This window comes from Hyperolius riggenbachi, chromosome 4 (assembly GCF_040937935.1).
Source record: "Hyperolius riggenbachi isolate aHypRig1 chromosome 4, aHypRig1.pri, whole genome shotgun sequence".
Classification (NCBI taxonomy): Eukaryota; Metazoa; Chordata; class Amphibia; order Anura; family Hyperoliidae; genus Hyperolius; species Hyperolius riggenbachi.
Genome location: NC_090649.1, coordinates 89742353 through 89768854, shown reverse-complemented (window position 1 = coordinate 89768854; position 26502 = coordinate 89742353). Strand labels below are relative to the sequence as shown.

The 26502-nt window shown below is 42.9% G+C and overlaps 1 long non-coding RNA gene across 2 annotated transcripts in view; it reads left to right on the top strand.

Annotated features, from left to right (window-relative positions):
• The window catches only part of LOC137570411 (uncharacterized), a 44571-nt gene that overhangs the window by 12647 nt on the left and 5422 nt on the right, over positions 1–26502 (top strand). For both annotated transcript variants that reach the window (XR_011031028.1, XR_011031027.1), the window contains 2 exons: positions 16418–16515; positions 20491–20544. This is a non-coding gene — a long non-coding RNA (uncharacterized lncRNA). The remainder of the gene's footprint in view (positions 1–16417; positions 16516–20490; positions 20545–26502) is intronic.

Here is a 26502-nt window from a genome sequence, read left to right as displayed (position 1 = left end):
GTTAGGAAGCTAAACACAGCTCGCTGCGACACGCTGCGTGTCGGCAGCGCAGCTGAGATTTATGGGGTCTGGCTGAGCGCAGGGGGATTTAACGGGGATCTGATTAGCAACAGAGGCTGGGCTCGATAGGCAGAGCCAGCCTCTGTATGGGGATTTTGTTGTGAGAACCCCACCTCGGGTTCTCTTTAAGCTTTTCTTTATACTGATTTTGAAGTGTGCCTTCTCCATACTAATGCATGCCTTGGGTATGTGTTGAACACTTACTGAAAACAGTGCCTGTATTTTTTTTTTGAGGTCTCACTTTTCTGGACAGATATTTTATTAGAGAACTCATAGTTTGTGTAGCCCAACCCATAAAGAAGCATGTGATCAGTTTGATCAGCTGATCGTCTTGTAAGTTTCTGATTTGCTGTGATTGCTTACTACATTAGCGCATTATCGGTATCAACAAATACGATAATCTTTTCCTCCTTTGCTTATTTAAAAGAGCCTACAGCATAGTAAAGGCTCGTACACATGCTTGACTAAAGTCAGCTGATGGTGCCAATAACAACCGCCTCAACCAATAATCAGGCATGTGTACAGTGGTTCGGGACCCCCTACCCACCAGCGATCCACCCATTGGATCAACTCACCCCCATGACGGCCGATACCCCATTGTCTACGCCGCTCCCCCTCCCACGGTGTGATGTCACGCATGCGCCACTCCTTCGTCCCTCCACCTCCTCCCTGCATAGCAACACAGTGTGTCAGCTGACCTGTGTCTCTGCAACCTGGCCCAACGATGTTGCCGAAGGGGATGATGGACAACATCCAACAAAGGTGTGCACGCACCTTAAAGTGACCCAGAACAGACCTCAAAAAATGCAATACTGAACTTACCTGGGGCTTCCACCAGCCCCCTGTAGCCTGCAAGGTCCCTTAGCGTCCCCTGGGTCCACTCCATTCTCCCGCTGGCGGCTCCAGTAGTGCAAGAATTGGTCGGGAGACGTGCAGAACTGCACATGCGTAGCCCTTCCGCATGCCTGTCTCGATCATGCCCTTGTTGCAGTGAGTGTTCTGCAAATGTGCTCTTCTCAAGAGGAGGAACTGCACATGTGTAGAACGCTCACGGCAACAGGCGTCTGATTGATCCGGGCTGCGCATGACTCCTGGCCAAGTTGCGCAGCTAACAGAGCTGCCAGTAAGACCACAGAGGGGACCCAGAGGACGCAGAAGGACCTTGTGGACAGGAGGAAGCTCCATGTAAGTTCAGTATTGCATTTTTTAGGTCTGTTCAGGGTCACTTTAACGCAGAGCAAATGTTTGTTTTTGTAGCCTACTAAAAACCCACTGAGACACAGCAAAGCACAGGATGTCTGGCAGCTTAGAGATGTCTCTAGTCAGGCTCCTGCTGGGGGATGCTGTGTGATTAACCTTCAGGTGGACTTGTAGGTAAGACACACCCTGCCTAGTGCCCAAGGCACCTCACTGTTGTGGAATAATCACCACATCCCCTTGGCCATTACAGTTTCTTAAAAGTTTCTCAAATTATAATGCAGGTGTATCCAGTTTGCTAAGTAGCGCTTTCAAGCAAATGACCAGTTTCGTGTGACCTTTTTAGCATCAGATAAAGATTCGCAGAACGTCTCCTGTAAAATGCCCTGGGAAGAAGCTGTTAGGATAAAGCATCACTATAGAATGATATTCAGCTCCAATATCCAGTATGTCATTTCCAAACATGCAGTGCAACAATATTCTGTGATGGCTGCTATGTTCAGGCGCATAATGATGGAACATCATAGCAAACATCATTACAGGGTGTTGGATCACAGTTTTCAAGCACGGATCACTCTCTCTCTACATTCGCATTGCTTTCCCGCCCACTCCTCTGTGAGCCAGTCAGGAGCTAATTTCATTGGCTTCTGACCCTGTGATCACTGTGAGCCAATCACAGGCAATAACAGTGATCTCAGGCAGGGGCGTAACTAGAAATCACTAGGCCCCCCTGTGAGACTTTGGATGGGGCCCCCTCCCACCAAACCTTGAACCTGCAGAGAATAGAATGCTTTTTCTTTCTGTGCCCAGACTCCCTAAGCATCACTAGAGATGAGCGTAATGACCTAATTACGATTTCGCGAAATTTCGCGTAATTAGTGTAATTACGATTATGGCCGTAAGTACATAATCGTAATGAAGAAGGATTTCACGAAATTTCACGTAAGCGTAATTTTCGCATTACAATGGTTATTTGTTCATGCCGTAATTTCGCATTAAACGCTACCGTAATTTTGCGTTAAACCGTAACGCTCCGTATAATATAAAAAAGCCGCCGACTTTAAGGGTTAATAGCAAAGCCCCCTTCAATGCTAAGAGCCTCAAATTTGGAGAATATATTAAGGAGATCAGGAGGAATAAGAGGAAAATTTTTTTTTCAAAAAGACCTTATAGTTTTTGAGAAAATCGATGTTAAAGTTTCAAAGTAAAAATGTATACATTTAAAAACCCGCCGACTTTAACGGTTAATAGCAAAGCCTGCTTAAAGTTTAGGAACACCAAATTCCTAGGGTATATTAAGGGGATCAGTGGGAATAAGAGGAAAAATTTTTTTTCAAAAAGACCTTATAGTTTTTGAGAAAATCGATTTTTAAGTTTCAAGGGCAAAAATGTCTTTTAAGTGCGGAAAATGTCAGTTTTTTTTGCACAGGTAACAATATTGTATTATTTTCATAGATTCCCCCAAGTGGGAAGAGTTTTACTTACTTCGTTCTGAGTGTGGGAAATATAAAAAAAAACGACGTGGTGTCCCCCCTCCCAGACCTCTTTAACCCCTTGTCCCCCATGCAGGCTGGGATAGCCAGAATGCGGAGCACCGGCCGCGTGGGGCTCCGCACCCTGACTATACCAGCCCGCATGGTCCATGGATTGGGGGGTCTCGGAAGGGGAGGGGCAGCCAAGCTTTCCCCTCCCCCTCCGAGCCCTTGTCCAATCCAAGGACAAGGGGCTCTTCTCCACCTCCGATGGGCGGTGGAGGTGGAGGCCGCGATTTCCTGGGTGGGGGGTTCATGGTGGAATCTGGGAGTCCCCTTTAAAAAGGGGTCCCCCAGATGCCCACCCCCCCCCCCTCCCAGGAGAAATGAGTATAGAGGTACTTGTACCCCTTACCCATTTCCTTTAAGAGTTAAAAGTAAATAAACACACAAACACATAGAAAAAGTATTTTAATTGAGCAAAAAACATAACCACGAAAAAAGTCCTTTAATATTCTTAATTAACCATTAATACTTACCTGTCCCTTTAAATAAATGATCCCACGCAATATCCTCGGAAATGTTCTATCAGTTACAATGTAACAAAGTTATTACAATGTAACAACTTTGTTACATTGTAACTACGCCGCACCCGACGTCACTCGCCGCTCACCCGCCGCATACACTTACGCGTCCTTGCAGGACGCTAAGTCCCTGCCTGCTCCCGCTGTCCACCCCGCCCGCATCTGTCACCCACATGTCACCCACATGTGGGTGACATGTGGGTGACATGTGGGAGAGGCGGGGAGGGCAGCGGAGCCGGCGGGGACTTAGCGTCCTGCACGGACCCAACAGAGCTCTGAGCTATAGCTCAGAGCTCTGAGAAGCATCTTTGTATTTGGGCTCCAAGGAGCCCCATTGGTCCTTAGCAGACCAATGGGGTTCCTTCAAATCAGAAGGAACCCCATTGGTCTGCTAAGGACCAATGGGCCTCCTTGGAGCCCAAATACAAAGATGCTTTCGAGAGCTCTGAGCTATAGCTCAGAGCTCTGTCGGATCCGTGCGGCGGGTGAGCGGCTAATGACGTCGGGTGCGGCGTAGTTACAATGTAACAAAGTTGTTACATTGTAATAACTTTGTTACATTGTAACTGATAGAACATTTCCGAGGATATTGCGTGGGATCATTTATTTAAAGGGACAGGTAAGTATTAATGGTTAATTAAGAATATTAAAGGACTTTTTTCGTGGTTATGTTTTTTGTTCAATTAAAATACTTTTTCTATGTGTTTGTGTGTTTATTTACTTTTAACTCTTAAAGGAAATGGGTAAGGGGTACAAGTACCTCTATACTCATTTCTCCTGGGAGGGGGGGTGGGCATCTGGGGGACCCCTTTTTAAAGGGGACTCCCAGATTCCACCATGAACCCCCCACCCAGGAAATCGCGGCCTCCACCGCCCATCGGAGGTGGAGAAGAGCCCCTTGTCCTTGGATTGGACAAGGGCTCGGAGGGGGAGGGGAAAGCTTGGCTGCCCCTCCCCTTCCGAGACCCCCCAATCCATGGACCATGCGGGCTGGTATAGTCAGGGTGAGGAGCCCCACGCGGCCGGTGCTCCGCATTCTGGCTATCCCAGCCTGCATGGGGGACAAGGGGTTAAAGAGGTCTGGGAGGGGGGACCCACGTCGTTTTTTTTTTATATTTCCCACACTCAGAACGAAGTAAGTAAAACTCTTCCCACTTGGGGGAATCTATGAAAATAATACACTATTGTAACCTGTGCAAAAAAAACTGACATTTTCCGCATTTAAAAGACATTTTTGCCCTTGAAACTTAAAAATCGATTTTCTCAAAAACTATAAGGTCTTTTTGAAAAAAAAATTTTCCCTCTTATTCCCACTGATCCCCTTAATATACCCTAGGAATTTGGTGTTCCTAAACTTTAAGCAGGCTTTGCTATTAACCGTTAAGGTCGGCGGGTTTTTAAATGTATACATTTTTACTTTGAAACTTTAACATCGATTTTCTCAAAAACTATAAGGTCTTTTTGAAAAAAAAAATTTTTCCTCTTATTCCTCCTGATCTCCTTAATATATTCTCCAAATTTGAGGCTCTTAGCATTGAAGGGGGCTTTGCTATTAACCCTTAAAGTCGGCAGCTTTTTTATATTATACGGAGCGTTACGGTTTAACGCGAAATTATGGTAGCGTTTAATGCGAAATTACGGCATGAACGAATCGCGAAATTTCGCGTTGAAAATTACGCTTATGGTATTTTCAATTACGATTTTAATGGCAATTTCGCTACGCTAATTTCGCATCGTAATCGCAAATTTCGCATGCGTAATTATAGTAATGCGAAATTACGAAAATTTCAGCTCAACTCTAAGCATCACTACAGGACACAGCACTTGGGGAGGGGTGGACAGGCTGAGGATAGAACAGCACTGTACACAAGATCCTGCTGAACACTGAATAGGGATTGTCTACAAATCTTTGTCTGCAAAACTATGTATGATTCCTTACCAATGGCTGAGCAGATGCAGTCATTAGAACAATTGTGCAGAGAGCAGAAAGCTTTTTCTCTCCTTGCCCTTAGTTGTCAGTCTCTCAGGAAAGGGCTCCCTGTGGCTTCTGGGCCCCCTTGCGGTTGTATCCCTTGCAGGGTATATTGTTACGCTCCTGATCACAAGGTCAGGAGCTAATGAGATTGGCTCCTGACTGGCCAATGGAGATCTGCTGCAGAGTGTGTGGGCTGCAACAGGGAGAGAGCAGTGCGTTTGGTGGTAGCGTGAGGCATGGTCATTGAAATCTACGCCCTGGCAGCTATAACAGGTCCTAGACAGGGCATAGATTTCTATTAGCTCGGTCTGGGAGCAGTTAAAACACACCTGTAGTGTGCTTAAGAATAACAATGATCCAGGACGTAACTACAGGGTAGCAGCTCCTGTAACTGCAGAGGGGCTCAGAGGTGTGGGGGCCCCCCAAGTACTAATCTTCCTTTCCTCCGATACTCCACATCAGGTGTTTTTGTGACTACACATGTTAAGTGTGTGAAGGTCATGATGGCCACATTTGTTTTATGATCCTTTTAAAATGGGACCCCAGGCTGTGAAGGCCACCAAAGGGAGACAAGGGAAGGTGTGTGAACATTAAAGTGGATCTGAGACAAACTTTTGCTGCCTTCATTTTTCTGCCCCCTTACATATAGTTTATTGGGCATTCTTCCCCGGATGCTTTTTTGTTTTATTTATTACCTAATTGCATGTAAATTAATGTATCCACACCCCAGATCCTCCAGCACCTAAGCATTCTGAGTCCCTGCTGCAAGTGCTCATGGGAGCTCAGCCTGGGGAGGAGGAGGCTTTTGCTGAAGCACTCACAAGATTTCAGAGGCAAGGGGGTGGAGAGGGGAGGAGAGAGGAGCAGAGGGGGATGGAGTTTTCACAGGCTGAGGGGAGGAGATGCAGAGCAGCTTTCCGGTGTATAATGATGACAAGCAGAATATGGCTGCTCTGATTTATCACAGGAATAAATAATCATAAACGGTTGAAGCTGTTTGCAGGTAGATTTACTGTGTAAACCATCTAAACTTTAGATAAGATATATAGACAAGTTACTTGCTATAGTTAGATTTTCATCTCGATCCGCTTTAAGGGGGCCCATAACTATTTCACTGGGGGCCCCATAATTTGTAGCTACTCACCTGCAATGATTGAATTGTTTGTAATAAATAAGAAGAATCAGCAAAAAAAAAAATGTTACTTTCACTCACACTTTACTCTCGGAAATAGTTGCCCAAAAAATACGTATTTTGCACGAACCCCTTTTTAATGGTTACTTTTAAAGTTTAATGGATGCCGACTTTAGCGGTTAATAGCCATTCCCCGTATGTGCTAGAAACTGTTGGCCTGTTGATAGACCAATGGGAGCCTTGGAGGGAAATGTGAAGATGCTTAGGCTCTAGCTACACTTAGTATAACTAGAGCTGTGGCGGGGAGCGGTCATGTGTGGCGGCGGCCGGAGAAGAGCTCCAGTCAAGCTCTCTCACTATATTGTCATGGGATAATTTAATTTAAGGGTATTGGCGTGGGAACATTAATTAAAGGTAAGTATTCATGGTTAATTGAGAACAATAAAGGACTTATTCATGGTTGCTTTTTTATTTCATTTTAAACCTTTGTTCAAAATGGGTAATGAGTATGTTACGCCCCTATACTCATTTCACATGGGGAAGGGGCTGGCATCTGAGGATCCCCTTCTTAACGAGGACTCCCAGGTGCCACCATGAACAAGAGGCTTGGCTGCCCCTCTCCTCCAGAGCCTTCCATATCATGGACCATGTGGGCTGGTATAGCTCAGGGTGGGAAGCCCCATGTGTCAGAGGCTCCGCATTCTGGCTATCCCTGCCTGCATGGAGGACAAAGGGTTAAAGAGGCTTGGGATGGGGAATGGCATATCTTTTTTTTTTCTTTTTAATTCCCCACACTCTGAACAAACAAAAAAAATGTAATGGTCATAAAAAAATAGGTAGTTTCCAGGGATCCTTATACACCAAGATTGCGGCTGTATAGCGATCCCGGCCACATTTTCCACCGGCTTACTGAGAGTTCTATGCACAAAGGGAGATATTGCTTGCTTGGCAGTTGGAAAAAGCTGTTATTTCCCACAATGCAACAAGGTTCACAGATAGCAAACTGTCAGGACCTTTGTCATGACATCACACTGTGGGAAGGGTTTCACCATAAGATCCGCCATACAGACACCCCTGATTTTGTGGGAAAGGGAATATCAGCTACTGATTGGTAGAGTTGTCGCAAACATAGAATTTTCCGTTCGTGAACCGCCATAGACTTCAATGGGCAGGTGAATTTTAAAACCACCAAGGACTGTTTCTGGCCACAAAAGTGATGGAAACATTGTTTCAAGGGGTCTAACACCTGGACAGTAGCATGTCAGAGGGGGATCCATGCCAAAAGTCCCAAAAATACGGCGTTGATGCAAAGTTGGGTTTTAATCCGTAAAGGGCAGAAATCACATTAGGCACAGCTCTGGGTGTCAGTGGGCTGTGGAGTGTCTCACACAGAGAAATGCAATAGTACTATCAGAATACAGTGAAATATTAATGCACTGGAGTGGTTCTGTGCCTGCAACTTAAAGCGGAATATAACCCTGCATTTCAACTTTGCTCTAAAATATTATTTACAGCATTTTATATGCAAAAAGCATTTTTTTTACTAGACCAGCATTGGAAGGGTTAAACACAGAGGTTTAAAGTTCCGTGGAGAGATATGCAGAAGTTCAGATTGTTACATTCTATCTAGTTATATGTATCTATTGATAAATGTTACACACTCTTTGGCTGTCCTCCAAGCTCCTTCTCAGTCAGAGAGATGAGTCACATTCAACACTTAGATACATTTATGTAAACAAAATGTATCTATTTCAGCTTCGGATGCGTCTGCAGAAATCTCCAGGAACTTTAAAGCCCTGTGTAACCCTTCCAATGCTGGTCTAGTAAAAAAAAAATGCTGGTTGCATATAATATACTGTAAATAATGTTTTAGAGCAAAGTTGAAATGCAGGGTTATATTCCGCTTTAATGTAGCAACAGCAGTAGTGTGCACACAGCTCTGGGTGTCAGTGGGCTGTGGAGTGTCACACACAGAGAAATGCAATAGTACTATCAGAATACAGTGAAATAATAATGCACTGTAATGGTTCTGTGCCTGCAACTTAATGACGCAACAGCAGTAGTCCTCACACAGCTCTGGGTGTCAGTGGGCTGTGGAGTGTCACACACAGAAAAAACTACAGGAGACCGATGTGCTAGCCCTCAAAAGGGCTGTTTGGGACGCTTTCACAGCAAGTGAGGAACAAGAACACAGGCCTAGCTAATGCTTTCCCTACCTATCTGCAGCAAGTTTGACCCTGCTCTCACTCAGGATTCGTTCTAACTTGAGTGGGAATCGCTAACACGCGTTTGCGGTTAGCGTTAACCGCTAACGTGTTACATGCAGCAGTTTGCCTGCGATTAGCGATCACGATTAGCATGCATAGCACTGCTAATCGCCATCGCTCCAAAACCGCTGCAGTGTCCAGTGATTTTTCCGCGTTAATCGCGGAATAATCACTCCCGCAAAACGCTAGCTAGCGAATCGAGCATGGCAAATTTTTGCTGTTTGAATGCGAAAAGCAAATGTTCGCAGAATACTGCTCGCCGGCGAACTGTTGGGGCCATCTCTATTGATTGGGATGAAGTTCAATCTTTGGTTAAAGTTCCTCTTTAAACCGAGATACACATCTATAAGAGTGTATGAGAAATCCCTTGTGCGGAATAGATCTGAACTGAGAGAATTGTTCTTTTTATCAATAAAAGTTACAAATCACGTTTAGACCAGCTTTACTTACCTTCCTGGTGACTCTCTGGCACTGAGATCAACTAATGCAGAGGCCAGATGCTTTGTTATTCTTCTGTGCTTTATTTTGTTTTTTTAAGTTGAGAAGCTCTAGGCTGTTTTTATCCATATTTATTATGCACTGGCCCTGTGCTCTGCTGGCAGCTCAGATAAATATATGCAATGCTTCCTGCCTTATCCCAGAGGGAGACACAGCAACTGTTCCAAACACAAATAGAAACACAGCTCATTGGAAATAGGATGAGGAAATCAACAGGATGTCAGAACAAAAACACAGTTGCCACAATATATATTTATTACTCACTATAACTGGCGTGTGGGTCTGTGGCATGTCTTGTGAATCATAATCAGAATTTGGGGTATAGAAAGATTATGCAATAATATGCAGATTGTCATTACATCTCTACACAACTATGCTGAAAGAAGATGTCAAAAATTAGAACTGGTGTAGAATTATTGGGGTTGATTCACCAAGCTTTTCTCTTAAATGAAGGTGCCCATACATTCAGTCGATTTCCCGCCAATAGACAGCAGATTCGATCTCGGTGATCGAATCTGCTGTGAAATTGATTACGCAATCGCGGACCGATCGACTGATTTCAATCCGAAATCAATTGATTCTGTCAATCTGTCCAGGCGGAGAATTTCACTTGATTGCTGGTGGATCGTTTAGCAGCGTTTGATTTGGTGACGACCCAACGCAGTAATAATCTCACCTGTTCCGCTGGCGCGAGTCCCCAGGTCCCTGCAGCACCTTTCTCCGGCTTGCCTTCTTCATCTTCACTTCACTTCCTGTCCCGTCCTGTGACCAGCACAAGTTCAAACAGTAGAGTGCACTCTACTGTTTTAACTACCCCTTCTCACAGGACGGGACAGGAAGTGAAGTGAAGATGAAGAAGGCCAGCCCGGAGAAAGGGACTGCAGGGACCCGGGGACTCGCGCCAGCGAAACAGGTAATGTATTGCTGCTGGCCGGGGAAAGCAGGGGCAGAGAGGCAGCGGCAGCTCTACAGATTGTGAATCGATTTCATGCTGACATCGATTCAAAATCTGTGTGCAGTAATGGGAAGCCATACGATCCCTCTTTGATCAGATTCGATTAGAGAGGGATCTATCTGTTGGTCAATCTGGTGGCAATCGACCAGTGTATGGCTGCCTTTATCTCACCTCACTTACTTTTCACCACAACTTTTAAGGAGATATAATTAATTAAATAAACAGGTAAGGGCCCTTATTCAATTAAAGGGAATCTGTAACAAAAAAAAAGAGCCCCTGGAGGTATACTTACCTCGGGAGAAGGAAGCCTCCGGATCCTATTGAGATTTCCCCCTTCCTCTTCAGACTCGTGGATCCAGTGCTGTCGGCCCCTGAAAAATCGCAGGAATGCCTGCAGCTTGTGGCAATATTTACCGTCTGTGCTCCTGCGCAGGAGTGGCTTTCTGATGGGCTCCAGTGGAAATAGCTGAGCCTGGTCAGGTCCGCTCTACTGCGCAGGTTGGAAGACACCTTCTGTGCCTGTGCAGTAGCATAGATGGTAAATATGGACATGTGTGCTGTTCGGGGGTTGCCGGCACTGGATCGCCGAGGCTGAAGAGGATGGGGGAAGCCTCATTAGGACGCAGAGGCTTCCCTCTCCCTAGGTAAGTACCCCCCAGGGGCAAGGCTGGATTTGTACTTTGTGTGCCCCTAGGCCAAGTATGTTGTTGTTCCCCTTCTACAGATTCCCTTTAACTTTTTTCTCCTGGGATCACTTCTCATCTTCTGTTTAGAATAACTTTTCAGCACTGTGCAGACAAGAAGATCTACTAATTCATGAGATAAAACAGAATAACAGATAGAATAAATGTTGAATTGAGACAGAGATATATCCTGAGTTCACTAGTAAGATTATATAATTCATGAGATAAATAGATAAGGGCCCAGATGCAATTAACTTTTTCGCCTGAGTTATCGCCTAGGAGATTACATAGTTACATAGTTATTTTGGTTGAAAAAAGACATACGTCCATCGAGTTCAACCAGTACAAAGTACAACTCCAGCTCGTCCCCCACATACCCCTGTTGATCCAGAGGAAGGCGGAAAAAAACCCACAAGGCATGGTCCAATCAGCCCCAAAAGGGAAAAATTCCTTCCTGACTCCAGATGGCAATCAGATAAAATCCCTGGATCAACATCATTAGGCATAACCTAGTAATTGTAGCCATGGATGTCTTTCAACGCAAGGAAAGCATCTAAGCCCCCTTTAAATGCAGGTATAGAGTTTGCCATAACGACTTCCTGTGGCAATGCATTCCACATCTTAACCACTCTTACTGTAAAGAACCCTTTCCTAAATAAATGGCTAAAACGTTTTTCCTCCATGCGCAGATCATGTCTTCTAGTCCTTTGAGAAGGCCTAGGGACAAAAAGCTCATCCGCCAAGCTATTATATTGCCCTCTGATGTATTTATACATGTTAATTAGATCCCCTCTAAGGCGTCTTTTCTCTAGACTAAATAAACCCAGTTTATCTAACCTTTCTTGGTAAGTGAGACCGTCCATCCCACGTATCAATTTTGTAGCTCGTCTCTGCACCTGCTCTAAAACTGCAATATCTTTTTTGTAATGTGGTGCCCAGAACTGAATTCCATATTCCAGATGTGGCCTTACTAGAGAGTTAAACAGGGGCAATATTATGCTAGCATCTCGAGTTTTTATTTCCCTTTTAATGCATCCCAAAATTTTGTTCGCTTTAGCTGCAGCGGCTTGGCATTGAGTACGATTATTTAACTTGTTGTCGATGAGTACTCCTAAGTCCTTCTCCAAGTTTGATGTCCCCAACTGTATTCCATTTATTTTGTATGGTGCTAGACCATTGGTACGACCAAAATGCATGACTTTACATTTGTCAACATTGAACTTCATCTGCCATGTATGTGCCCATATAGCCATCCTATCCAGATCCTGTTGCAATATGACACTATCTTCCTGAGAGTTGATGATTCTGCACAATTTTGTATCATCTGCAAAAATAGCAACATTGCTCACTACTGCATCTACTAGGTCATTAATAAATAAATTGAAGAGCACTGGACCCAGTACAGACCCCTGTGGGACCCCACTGCTAACAGTCTCCCATTTTGAGTACGATCCATTGACCACAACTCTTTGTTTTCTGTCCATTAGCCAGTTCCCTATCCATGCACACAGACTCTTCCCCAGTCCTGGCATCCTCAACTTTTGCACCAGACTTCTGTGGGGAACAGTGTCGAAGGCCTTTGCAAAGTCCAAGTATATCACATCTGCAGCATTCCCAATATCCATATTAGCATTCACTACCTCATAAAAGCTGAGCATGTTAGTCAAACAGGACCTGTCTTTAGTAAACCCATGTTGATGCTGAGAAATAAGATTATTTTCTACTATGAAGTCATGTATAGTATCTCTTAGTAACCCCTCAAATAGTTTGCATACAACTGATGTTAAGCTTACAGGTCTATAATTTCCTGGATCAGATTTTTTGCCCTTTTTAAATAATGGGAAAACGTGGGCTGTACGCCAATCCACTGGGACTCTGCCAGTTGCAAGAGAGTCACAAAAGATAATTTTCATCTTCTTTTAAACTAAATATTCAGCATTTTACAATTCAAAAAGTACCAAAACGTATGTAATTTGAGTATTTTCATACTTGGCGGTGGCTTAAAATACATTTTATGAAAAGTTGTGAAAATATCACCTAGGAGAAATCTGACGAGAAAAAGTGAATTACATATGGGCCAAGAGGAGATATAAATAATGTGTTAAAGGTCTCCACACTGACTCCTCCCATGCATAAGAGTCCCTTCACCAGCTTAGATGGCTGCTGTGTAAAGGTGCATACACACATCAGACCATAGTCTTTGGAAAATGAAAGATCACAAAACCAATTTTACCCCCTTCCATGTAGTATGAGAGCCATACTCTACACAGTCTATTCTATGGAGCTGAACTCCCCATCAGACAGAAATCTTTGCAAGATGCTGCACACAAAGATGCTGTACACATGCAACAGATCAGTATCTACAAAAGATCTGTTCCTGCAAAAGATCCGTTCCTGCAAAATGCATTCATAGTCTATGAGATCTGCAGATCATCATACACACCTTGTTTAACTGACATTCATCTGCTGATCAGACAATTATCTGCCGATCTGAAGATCCATCCTGGTGGATCTGATCTGCAGATGAATGTCTGTTAAACAAGGTGTGTATGATGATCTGCAGATATCATAGACTATGAATGCATTTTGCAGGGACAGATCTTTTGCAGGAACAGATCTTTTGCAGTTACTGATCTTTTGTGTCTGTACAGCATCTGTGTGTGCAGCATCTTGCAAAGATTTCTATCTGATGGGGAGTTCAGCTCCATAGAATAGACTGTGTAGAGTATGGCTCTCATACTACATGAAGGGTGGTAAGATTGGTCTGTGATCTTTCATTTTCCAAAGACTATAGTCTGATGTGTGTATGCACCTTTAATCCTTTTAAATGGGTGTCCCTGGGTGTGGGGGTTTGGTGAGAGGAGCTACTCCCTCTTTTTAAGAAGATTTTGTAAACACAATCAGATGGGATAAAGCTCCAGTGGCATTCCTTTAACTCTGCACATTCAGAACTTAGCAACAAACAGACTAACTAGGACTTATGTGCAGGTATTTTTGGAGTACAAAGACCCAATAAAACAGTTGTATGTAATAGTTTGAGATGGTCAATGAGATACAAATAATCCAGCTTGCATGCAAGTTTAATATACATTTTATGCAGCTGTGAACTGGGCAATCATAATCAACAGGAAATGTAAATGATTGGCCCAATTGTAAGCTGCATATCATTTGCATTACATTTGCATGCATTCCATACTTATTTGCACCTGGTAATGATAGACTTGAAAGCCAGCTTGGTCACACTGAAATCTTTACTCTTCCAAATCCGAGACTGGAGTCACACTTTATAAAGAATGGGCATAGCAAGGTGTCAACTGCCCCAAATCTGAGACTGGAGTCACACGATATAAAGAATGGGCATAGCAAGGTGTGAACTGCCCCAAATCTGAGACTGGAGTCACACATTATAAAGAATGGGCATAGCAAAGTGTGAACTGCCCCAAATCTTCCCCAAATCTGAGACTGGAGTCACACATTATAAAGAATGGGCATAGCAAAGTATGAACTGCCCCAAATCCGAGACTGGAGTCACACTTTATAAAGAATGGGCATAGCAAAGTGTAAACTGCCCCAAATCTGAGACTGGAGTCACACATTATAAAAAATGGGCATAGCAAAGTGTGAACTGCCCCAAATCTGAGACTGGAGTCACACATTATAAAAAATGGGCATAGCAAAGTGTGAACTGCCCCAAAGCACCTGACTGGCAAAAACTGAAACATTTCAAATGGACAATGACCACCTTGTCCTATTATCCAGAATGAGACTGGCCATAACTCTTTTTAAATGAAAAAAGATAAACATATTGTTTTACTGTTAACCACTTGAGACTCAGCTACAGTATATCTAGCTCCTCTGTGACTTCATCTAAGCCACAAGGACATAGATATTTGTCTTGCAGCTTAAGCACATCTATGCATGATTGGGTTTGCTCATGTGCTCACCTCCAGCACTATCTGCTACAGCACTTATTGGTTAAAGGGAAAATATGTTCCCTGAGCCAATAAGATTGCTTTTTACCATTAAAAATACTTTTATTTTCTCAGTTCATAGTGAAAAATACACACTGTAACATTATTTCAGAATCACATATCCTCACCATAAATTGTGACATAATCTAAGTTTTGTTATAAATGGTAAAAATAGTCAAACAAAATTAGTGTTTTTTATCTACGGTGGCAATTTTTATTTTTAAATTGGAAATGGTAAAACTGAGAAATAGTGTGTTTTTGTCTTTTCTTTTCTTTTTATCCCATTAAAATTCAGAGAAAACAAATTGTTGTATGTAAAAAAAACTGCCATTCAGTTAAAGTCTAGTTTGTCTTGAAAAAAATTATCTATCTATCTATCTATCTATCTATCTATCTATCTAATATATATATATATATATATATATATATATATATATATATATATATATATATATATATATATATATATATATATATATATATATATATTTCATTTAGATGTCATAAGTAGGGACAAAGGTTATGGCTAATTAAAAAGGCACCTAGTCAAAATGTAAAACTGTCCTGGTCCATAAGGGGGAAGTCTAGATGCGAAGTTTAAAGCCCCTCGAAAAATAAAAAATACTCATCATGGTTAGTGCTGACTAGTGCAGCGATATCCTGCACGGATCACCAATGCCAGATGTCAGTTTATAGTGCTGGCCATCACATGATAATGATGTCATCCGACAATGAACAGTGTTTGCTCCTTCTTAGGAAATGGAGCTATTTTATGCCTCTTGCTGTACAATTCATTAATCTGATGTCATGGGGAGATAAATGAATACTTATATCACTTAATGCTGAATTAATTGGAGCATTTATTTTCACATATAAAAAAAGAAACCAAAGGAGTCTGTCAGGACTTTGTGTTAAATGATTTTGCAAATGGTAGGAATAGCAGCTTGTTTTGTATCTGGTATATTCTATAATGTATTTATCATAATTAATTCCAAAACACTAGTAATAAACAATATTGTGTTTGCTTTGCCTGTAAGCAGTTTTTTCTTGTGGATTAATTGAATTAACAGAGGGTTGTGTTCAAGGCTGTATTTACACTTTTTCTGCACTTAGGCCAACTTTCTTGTTGCTCCCTATCCACGGACAACATCGCCCTTCCCTTACATGTGCAACCCCCTCTGTGTGCATTTCTACTATTCCTTATATTGGTCTCCATTTGCAGCCTTATCTTCTAAACTCAGCAACTTCTTTCCATGTTAAGACGCCCCTTGGGCAGCAGCCGCCCACCGCCTGGGCCTTTGTGACCTTTCTAGAAATCCAGCCCTGGTTGTGTTCATTTTTAGTCTCTGGGATTTGGACTTTGTGTTCGGCTTTGTGTCAGATATGTGGGTGCAATCTTGATGACCTGTGCTTGCGTGACTTGCCATATAGTCTAACCCTAATTATTATTATTTAGTAGTTGTATAGCGCCAACATCTTTCACAGCACTTAGCACAGTATATTGTCTTGTTGCTAACTATCTCTCGCGGGCGCTCACAATGTAATCCCTACCATAGTCATATGTCCAATGTAGTCTAGGGACAATTTATTGGGAAGCCATTTAAATTATCCATATGTTTTTAGGACATGGGAGGAAACCTGTGCAGACTTGGGTAGAACATACTAACTACTTACAGAAATTGCCCTGGGTGGAATTCAAGCCGGAGACCCATCGCTGCAAGGTGAGTGTGCTATCTACTACACCACCATGCTGCCCCAGCGTAATCCCTGCCCTGGACTGTATTTCACCAAAACTAACTATACTTTTTCCTCCCCCAGGTCAAGTGTTGGGACATTGTAACGATTGGTGTAGCAACACAGATGTCTGATTATGTGTGATCTGCAGAATCACCAATAATACAGACGTTATACCTGATTATGTGGTGATCTGCAGTATCACCAATAATACAAGTATAGCTGGCAGAATACAAAATATGTAGTGCTTGGTGCAACAGTAACAGAATAGTTTAGCTAGACCTCACCAGAGGAGCTGGTGGGTACTATTAGAACACAGTAACTGATTAATTTGGCTTAGCCTCACCAGAGGAGCTGGTGGGTACAATTAGAAGAGCACCTCACTAGTGACAAGGGCTCACTGGTGAGTAGAAAGGTCAGACAGGCTAGGATCAGTAACAAGCGGGCAGGTACAGTACAGAATCGGCAGGCAAGAGAGTAGTAAGATATCAGGCAAGGTTCAACAACAGAGTCAGATAGGCAGAAGTACAGAAACGATAAGCAAGAGCAGAGTCAGAAGGTAGCAAGAGTCATGCACAGATTATCAATAAACAGTATACACTAATCCTAGTCTTGTGTGAAATCCCTGGTTTCCTCCCAGATCAAAGCACACCGGATACTATCTAAGGTCTGAGCGCTAGCACATAAGTATTCGCAACAGCAGACAAGTTGCGAGTGAACAGTGAAGGCTTATGAAGCAGAGGAGACCCCACGGCCGAGCCCACAACAATCAGCCAATCTGGAGCATCGTGAGTCTCCTCTGACGTCAGCCGACCAGCCGGTCAGCTGATGAGCCTCCTCCCCGCATAAAGGTCCCGTCTCCGCACGCACCCGCGCAATACGGCAACCTTATGTGCAAAAGAGCAACCAGTCCTCGGCGTACAAGACGCCAGAGGCACGGGCGAAGTCCCCGAGCAGAAAGGCAAGGCGGCTGTGGAGACACCTTGCGTGCCTGCAGCCACCATTTCTGCGGATGTTACAGACATCTAGTGGGCAAAAAAGTAAAAAATGCATTTAAAATACATAAATAAAAATCCCCTATAGTTATTTATCCCTTCTACCCCCTCCCCCATAGTTACCAAAATAAAACACTTGTAAAAAACTAAAACAAAGCAGCAGTATTAAATTAAAAATACATTTTTTTTTTTTAATATGTACGTCATGATGGTATATTTTATTTTTGCAAATAACAGTTTGTAATTAGTGATAAAGTATAAACAGAAAAAAATACAACTTTTTTTCCAAATAAAATATTGTCACCATACATTGTACTAGGTACCGGTACATACTGTATTTAAATGTTGTAAAAACCTGGACAAATGGGCAAAGATAATGTGTGGGTTTTATGTACAGGGTTTTGTGTACAGTACCACTTTTTATTTTCAATCTATAATGGCTGAAAACTAAGAAATAATGACTTTTTTTATATTCCCTTTAAAATGCATAGGAAATAAAATAATTCTTAGCAAAAGTATCACCCAAAAAAGCCTAGTTTTTCCTGCAAAAAAAACAAGATATAGATCATTAAGGTGTGATAAGTAGCAGTAAAGTTATTGGCAAATGAACGGGATCCACGTGAAATGTTAAAATTGCTCTGTTTTTTAATGAGAACCCGAGGTGAGAGTGATATGGAGGCTGCCATATGTATTTCCTTTTAAACAATAGTAGTTGCCTTGCAGTCCTCCTGATCCTGTGTCTCTAATACTTTAAGCCATAGACCGTGAACTGTGGCGTAGCAATAGGGGTTGCAGAGGTAGCAACCGCATCGGAGGCCTTGGGTCAGAGGGGCCCCGGGGGGCCCTCTCTCAAGCACAATATTAGCTCTATATTGGCCCTGTATTGGTAATAATCACTTCTATAGATGCTTTAACCAGTTCACCCCCAAGGGTTTTTATCCTAACGGACCAGAGCAATTTTCAGTTGTCAGCGCTCCTCCCTTTTATTCCCTAATAACTTTATTACTACTTATCACAAGAAAATGATCTATACCTCGTTTTTTTCACCACCAATTAGGCTTTCTGTGGATAGTACATTTTGCTAAGAATTTTTTTATTCTAAATGCATTTTAATGAGAAAAACAGAAAAAAAAAAAAAAAAAATCATTATTTCTCAGTGTTCAGCCTTTATAGTTTTAAAATTAAACATTCTCCTGTGGATAAAACAAACACGTTTTATTTTCCCAGTGGTCCCGATAATTAAACCATTTAGATTATGTCCCTACCACAATGTATGGCGACAGTATATTATTTTGAAATATAAGTGGTTATTTTTCTGTTTGTTCTGGCCATAATTACAAGCCCCTATGTAATAAATTAAAATTAATTTTCCCCCATAAAATATAGAATAAAAAAAGCTGAGTCCCTAAGGCAACTATTTATTTATTTTTTTTAAGCTGATTTTTTTTTTTACAAGTGTTTTTTTTGGGGGGAGGGTTGGAAGTGTAATTTTATTAATGATGTGTATATACTTGAAAATGGATGTATTTTGTAGGTGTAATATACTTTTTGGCCACAAGATGGCGCTAGTGAACACTCATAGGCCGTGTTCATTTTTTTTTTTTTTTTTTTTTTTTTTACACTTTATTAAACTGTTACATTTCCTGTTTATGTGAATGGACGTAGCCGCTGTTCGCGGTCACGTCCATTCACTCCAGGCACTGCGATTGGGTAGAGGACTGTTCGGTCCTCTTCCCCAATCACCCAGCACGGGATCCCGACGGTAATGGCGGCGGTAGCGGCGGACACACGGCGGTAGCAGCGGCGGGAATGCGCGACGTATTAAAACGTCATGTTGCTGTTAATAGCGGTAAGCATGACGTTTTAATACGTTAGGATGGCGGTAAATGGTTAAATAGTAGTGATCATTAACAAACTGTTTCCCATCCCCTACTTGCACCTCTGACACTGTTGTTGTTCTTTGCAGATTTTGGTGCGCCGTATCAGTTGTTATGTATAGAGTGCTTGGGGGGCTCCATGTAAAACTTGCATCGGGTCCCTTAGCTCCTTAGCTACGCCACTGGCCGTGAACATGCATATGCAGATCAGATACTCTCTGACTCCGCTTACTCAGGTTTTATTGGATTAGCCATATGCTTGTTCCAGGGTTTTGACTCAGACACCACATTTGCCAGAAGATCAACAGGACTGAGAGGCAACTGGCATTGTTTAGAAAAAAAAAAAAATATGGCAGCCCCTATTTCACTCTCACCTCTGGTTCCCTTTAAAGGACACATGAGGTGTTTAAAAAAAAAAAAAGAAGTTTAGACTCTCCTGGAACTTCTACCAGCCCCTCATAGTCTTTGTATCCCTTGCCGCAGCTGCGCAGTCAACCATTAGTCAGCCGTTGTCCTGTCTGAGTCTGAGAGCATTCCCATTGCCGGATTTGCTCTGCACAGGAGTAGTAGCGCACTGTGCATTTCTTACAAGATGATCTGTACTGCTGTGTGTTGTTGGTTCCGGTTTAGGCATGGCATGGAGACAGAGAGGAAAGTACTGCTTTATGTAGAGAGCTGCTGAAGCTATGACTACTGCACACAGCACAGACAATCTCCTTCTCACTTGTAGGTGACCTTAGAGATGTGTTTGTGGCACTGATATACCTGTTGTCATTTCATTAAAAGAATATGAAACGCAAACGTTCTGTGCTTTACTACCACTACTACACCTACAATTAGAATTATCTCAAGTTTGTGTTCAGTTCTGGTTTGCTTTAAGCATTTGGCAGGCATTTCAAGTGAAAAACACAATGCATCGCTATGGCTGGCACTCCCCAGGCATTTGACAAACTGCAGCAGATGCTACAAAAACAGCACAAAAATGTGATAAAACGCTCATTCAAATGCCAAGAAAATGTCAGTCATGTTTTGTTGAAATTTGGCATAAATACCATTTAGAACTTAACCTAATTCTCTCCAACTAATTAAGTTACAGACTTGAAGACACATACACCGATTATATACTGAGGAAGATTGGCATCAGGTAACTGATGGGCGGTTTCTTAAATACAAAGAGTGTCGAACTGGGAGGTGGAATAACTGAGGAAATCCACCTGCTGGCCAAGCAGCAGTAAGTCCTCGTTCACATCTGCTGCGCTGAAAAACGTGTTAAAGCGCGTGGTAAAAAATGCATGCGCTTGTGCGCGCTTTAGTGTGCGTTTCTGTACGTTACGCTGCGCTTCTTTAAAACACGTTTTGCTTGTTGTAGCAGCAGCAGTTGTCAATAAAACTTTGTTTTTGTATGTAAATGTATTTTTTTCTCCAATTAGGGGTAAAAAACGCATGCGCTTCTATGCGCTTGTACGCGCTTCTATGCGCTAAAAAAGCGGACCCATTCACTTGCATTGATGTGCACTTTACAGCTCAGCGCACAGAAATGCATGCAACCCTACGTTTCTGTAACGCTGCTCAGCGCAGCGCATAGATGTGAACCAGCTACATTTAGTTACATGGAAAAATCAATACCTTGCTGATCGCACAGGGCAGTGCGCTGTGGAAAGTGCACAGAAACGTCCCTGATGTAAACGAGGCCTAACCCTGCCTCAGCTTTTCCAGCTCCCAGTCCGACACTGAATACAAATCACAGCAATGGACAATCTTCAATGTGTTGCTAACTTTTGCTTCTTTCGTGAACATGCCTGCATGGCAAAAGTGATGTGTGTAGTTCTTTCTATGCATAAATACTTTTACCAGTTATCACTATTTAAGATGGCCATACAATGGCCATTTTATTTTCATCGACATCCGGCCGATTTGATCATGTGATCAAATAAGCTAGAAATTAATGCAACAAATCTTGATCTTCATCCAAAATAGATCAACTCGATCAATTGTGCAAAATGGAAGATATGGGGTCGGGAAAGCGGCGATAGCGCCATTTGATTTCAGAATGAGCAAAATGCATTGTAGGCAGCAGAGCTTACACTCACCTGTCCGCCGGCTGACTTCCTATGTCTTTTCTCCATAGAACAAACACTAGAGGCCTCTAGTGATCACGTAAGGTAATCTAGTGCTTGACCTCTAGTGCTTGTCATGTGACACATCTGCCCTGGAAGAGAAGACACAGGGAGAAGCACCCAGTAACTATGGAAAGAAGACGCTCATCGGGAGACAGGTGTATGCAAGCTCCACTGCCTACATTTGGGACTTCCTTAGGTGAGGGGAGGGATTGGGCTGGTAGGACTTCAGGAAGTTTTGGGAGGGGGTTGAGCTGGGTGGGGGAGGGGGGTAAAGATCGGGGGGCTGGCAGGCATTGCACTGATCCACAGATTTTCAAAACATTTCATGCTGACTTCTCTTGATAAATCTGCATGGAGGTATTTGATCAGATAGATTCCTCTCTTATTGGATTAGGATCTGTGAGGGGTCAATCTGTTGGCCACATCAACCAGTAAATAGCCAGCTTTATGCCTAGTACACACCATACAATTTTCTGTAAGATTTTCTGTTAGATTTACCTGCCAGATAGATAAATTCCAACATGTTGGAAATTATCTATCTAACCATCTATCTGCCGAGCAATTAGGCATTGTTCTACTCAGCAGGAGACAACCAGAAGACAATGCGCCAGAGATAATGACCAGTCTCTACCAGCACTTTACAGAAAATAATCTAATTACAGAAAATCTTTATTATTATTATTGTTGATTTATATAGCGCCAGCATCTTCCGTGGCACTGTACAATAGCATACAAGGTATAACAATACAGAGTATACAATACAACACTTGATACAAGACAAGAGGGTATAACAGCTAATACAGTGAACAAATGAACTACATATTTTTACAAAAGGTGGGGGGTATGTACACCCATTACACAGCATGGTGAGACAAAGGGGGAAAAGAGCCCTGGCCAAAAAGGCCTGATGCTGGCTCGATCCCGGCGCATCCTGGCTCATTACCGCCGGCACCTGGATCAATCCCCGCTCGTCCCCGCGGGCGCTCCTTATCTTCCGCTTGATTCTCCGCTATTGTCCGCCCGCGGGGATCGAGCGGGGAGTCTATCCGGTGGGCCATCGGACCTGTCGGATATTAACAATCGAGCCAACAGCGGCTCGATTGATAAGGAGCAAATGCTCCGTGTATGTGTAACGTTTGCGGAATCGTTTTCGTGGTCAGCGCACGAGATGCGCACTGACACAGCGAAAACCTTCCACAAGCGTATAATTGGGTGAACCCAGGCTAGGTGCAATGCACCAGCAGAGGGCAATTCCCACCGGCAGATGGCGCTGTGGAGTGCAGACGAGTACAATTGCTGCACGACCACAGATGCCAGATGGGGATTGTACAGATCAAGACAATGCGGGGCTGAACAGCCCATAAAGAGAAAGAGCACAGGGACAGGACGAATGTGTGTTCACCAATCTAGTCACGACCCTGCAACGGTGAACACACATCAGCAGAAAAAAAAAGTAGGAACGCGATCGCGAGAAAGGCGATCGCCAGAAGTGACACAAGACAGACTAGAACAGAACACAAGAGGAGCAAAGGCACAGCAAATAATACAATGAGAATGATAAAGAAAATGACAAACGCTAACTAAACGCGAACACCGCACTCATTCGCAACAGCGAACGCATTTATAGCGCGGTCTCCGCGTGTTAAGCACAACAGAGACAAGCACGCCTAACTAACCACCGACAGACAAACACGAAACAAAGAACATGAACGCTTGCTTAACGGTTACCTCACCGAGCCTACAGCAAGCGCCCGTATCAGACAAGACAGACAAACGAGAAACAGGAACTAGGCAGAAAGGATCCACCGCTCTTCCGCCAGAGCAAGTGTGATCCAAGCAGGAACACAGATCAGAAAGATCCACAGCCGCTCACACTAGCGGCTAGTGCGATCTAAACAAGACAGATCAGATGAGGTAGCCGGAAGCAACCGCAGCTCCAGCTTACACTCCAGAAACTAGATCAGAAGGATTCATAGCCACTAACGCTAGAGGCTATTGCGATCCAGACAAGACAGATCAGAAGGGGCTACCAGTAACTACCGCAGCGCCGGTTAGCACCCAGACAAACAGAAGATTTCCTGTCGACCACGGCTGGGACAGGACAATCGTAACAGACAAACAAACAGATATGCAATCCTAAGTGCATTAGGGAAACAGCCTAGTGCAGTCCTAAGAATTACTCTAAGATAACTTTAACAAGAAGTAGCATGGCTGACACTCTAGGAGTGTTTATTACAAACCCTGAAGGAATAACCAGCACAGCATTCTGGGAGCAGAAAGCTCTTATAGTGCCAGTCATCAAAGGAGGCAGGCAGGGGATTTGCATAACGAATGTATGCAAATTCCTCAGCAGCAGAACAGACCAGAAACTTTCAATGGAAAAACAGGTCTCTCTTCCAGAGACCTGCAGCCCACAGACTAGAGGAATGGTCAAACAGCTGTCTGCCTGTGCAGCCAGCTGAGCGGATCATCACAGTATGCCCAGCATTACAGTCTAAACATTTAAGGTATACAGTGGCTTGCAAAAGTATTCGGCCCCCTTGAAGTTTTCCACATTTTGTCACATTACTGCCACAAACATGCATCGATTTTATTGGAATTCCACGTGAAAGACCAATACAAAGTGGTGTACATGTGAGAAGTGGATCGAAAATCATACGTCATTCCAAACATTTTTTACAAATAAATAACTGCAAAGTGGTGTGTGCATAATTATTCAGCCCCCTTTGATCTGAGTGCAGTCAGTTGCCTATAGACATTGCCTGATGAGTGCTGATGACTAAATAGAGTGCACCTGTGTGTAATCTAATGTCAGTACAAATACAGCTGCTCTGTGAGGGCCTGCTCTGCTCTGTGAGCAGTAGGACAGTAGGTAAAGCTGTGTGTGGAGTGGTAGAAATGGTGGTTAGTGGGCAGGGTCCTAGGTAGGAGAGAATGCTAGGGTGAGTGACGGATGTGTTGAGGGAGAATGTTCCAGAGGATCTTACAGTAAATCTTACAGCAAAATCTAACAGAAAATTGTATGGTGTGTACTAGGCATTAGAGAGGCGTAACTTCAGATGACAGACAAATCACTCTCATTCACATCCATGTGACTAAAAAGGGCGTGTTTCAGACTAGCTGGGGAGAAAGAAAGCAGCTGTAGGTCGCGAAACAGGAAGTGAAACTCTAAGCAAACTTGCTCATGTATGATTTATTTATAATAAAGTTTTCTTCAATACGTAAGTAAGAAATCTGTATGTTCAAGACCAGGTTTTAAAATTTTTATGTATTATATGTGGTAACAGCGCTCAACAGATATCATACATCAAATCTTTGTAACTCCAACAATTTTGCATACCATCACCCCGATATTCAATACAGAGAAAAAATATTTGAAAAAATATATGAAAAAAATATAATAAAATAATATATATACATCAGTCCATATCAAAATTCTCATCAAGATAGATAATTATAGGGTCCTAGTGCACAAGTCCCATTAGCAGATTTCTAGCTTCCAGCACAGATAATCCTTATCAGTAAACAATTGTGCTCACCAGACAGAGGTGCCAATCATAACAGTTGGCTAATTCACGTGTGGCCCAGCCAGTAATGATGTCCGCCTTGTTGTCACCGCATACAGCCCGCATATGTAAAAGAGAAACACTTCTATGGTGTGGTATGTTATAACCAAGTGCACACCCTTTAGTGCCTAGCATACAAGCCTAAGCAGGCTGTGACCCAACACCGGACTTTCTTCCGCACTCAGACATCAATAGGTCAGCCTCTTACCAGATACTCTGGCTGACCATGCAAGACCAGCAATAGCGCTTAACTTTAATGTCTGGAACTTTGTGAGTGCAATTTTAACCTTTTTTTATTAAATAAAACGGTGTTACACTATGGTAGTATTTGCTTGAGTTCAAAGGTGCTGTATTACGAGAAGAGCGAAGTGAAAGAGGACATTAAAGTTAAGCGCTATTGCTGGTCTTGCATGGTCAGCCAGAGTATCTGGTAAGAGGCTGACCTATTGATGTCTGAGTGCGGAAGAAAGTCCGGTGTTGGGTCACAGCCTGCTTAGGCTTGTATGCTAGGCACTAAAGGGTGTGCACTTGGTTATAACATACCACACCATAGAAGTGTTTCTCTTTTACATATGCGGGCTGTATGCGGTGACAACAAGGCGGACATCATTACTGGCTGGGCCACACGTGAATTAGCCAACTGTTATGATTGCCACCTCTGTCTGGTGAGCACAATTGTTTACTGATAAGGATTATCTGTGCTGGAAGCTAGAAATCTGCTAATGGGACTTGTGCACTAGGACCCTATAATTATCTATCTTGATGAGAATTTTGATATGGACTGATGTATATATATTATTTTATTATATTTTTTTCATATATTTTTTCAAATATTTTTTCTCTGTATTGAATATCGGGGTGATGGTATGCAAAATTGTTGGAGTTACAAAGATTTGATGTATGATATCTGTTGAGCGCTGTTACCACATATAATACATAAATATTTTAAGGGCATACACCCCTCACTGATAGTAGCGCACCAGGATCAGGACTACTTAGACCTTAGTAGGAGGGAGGAGCGCACTGAATTGCCTGGTTTATATACAGGTTTTAAAATTGTAACGATTGGTGTCAGCACGCAGAGAGAATCTGATTATTGGTTAACTGCAGTATCACCAAGAATGCAGATATATACCCGATTATTGATGGTCTGCAGTATCACCGACAATCAGATATATTGCTAACCTCTGGACACCTATGGATATGTGAGTGTTTGGTGTAACAGTAATACTTTGAGTGATGTACCTGCTGAGCAGGCGATAGACAATATAGAGACACTGCTCTGAGAACACAGGAACCTTCCAGCAGCCTGAGGCTCTCCGAGGGGAGGAGTCAGGCTGGAGACAGGAAGGGCCTAGGAGTGAGTGACACCTAAGATGGATGTCACTATCTGATCTGGAGACTATCTCTTAAAGG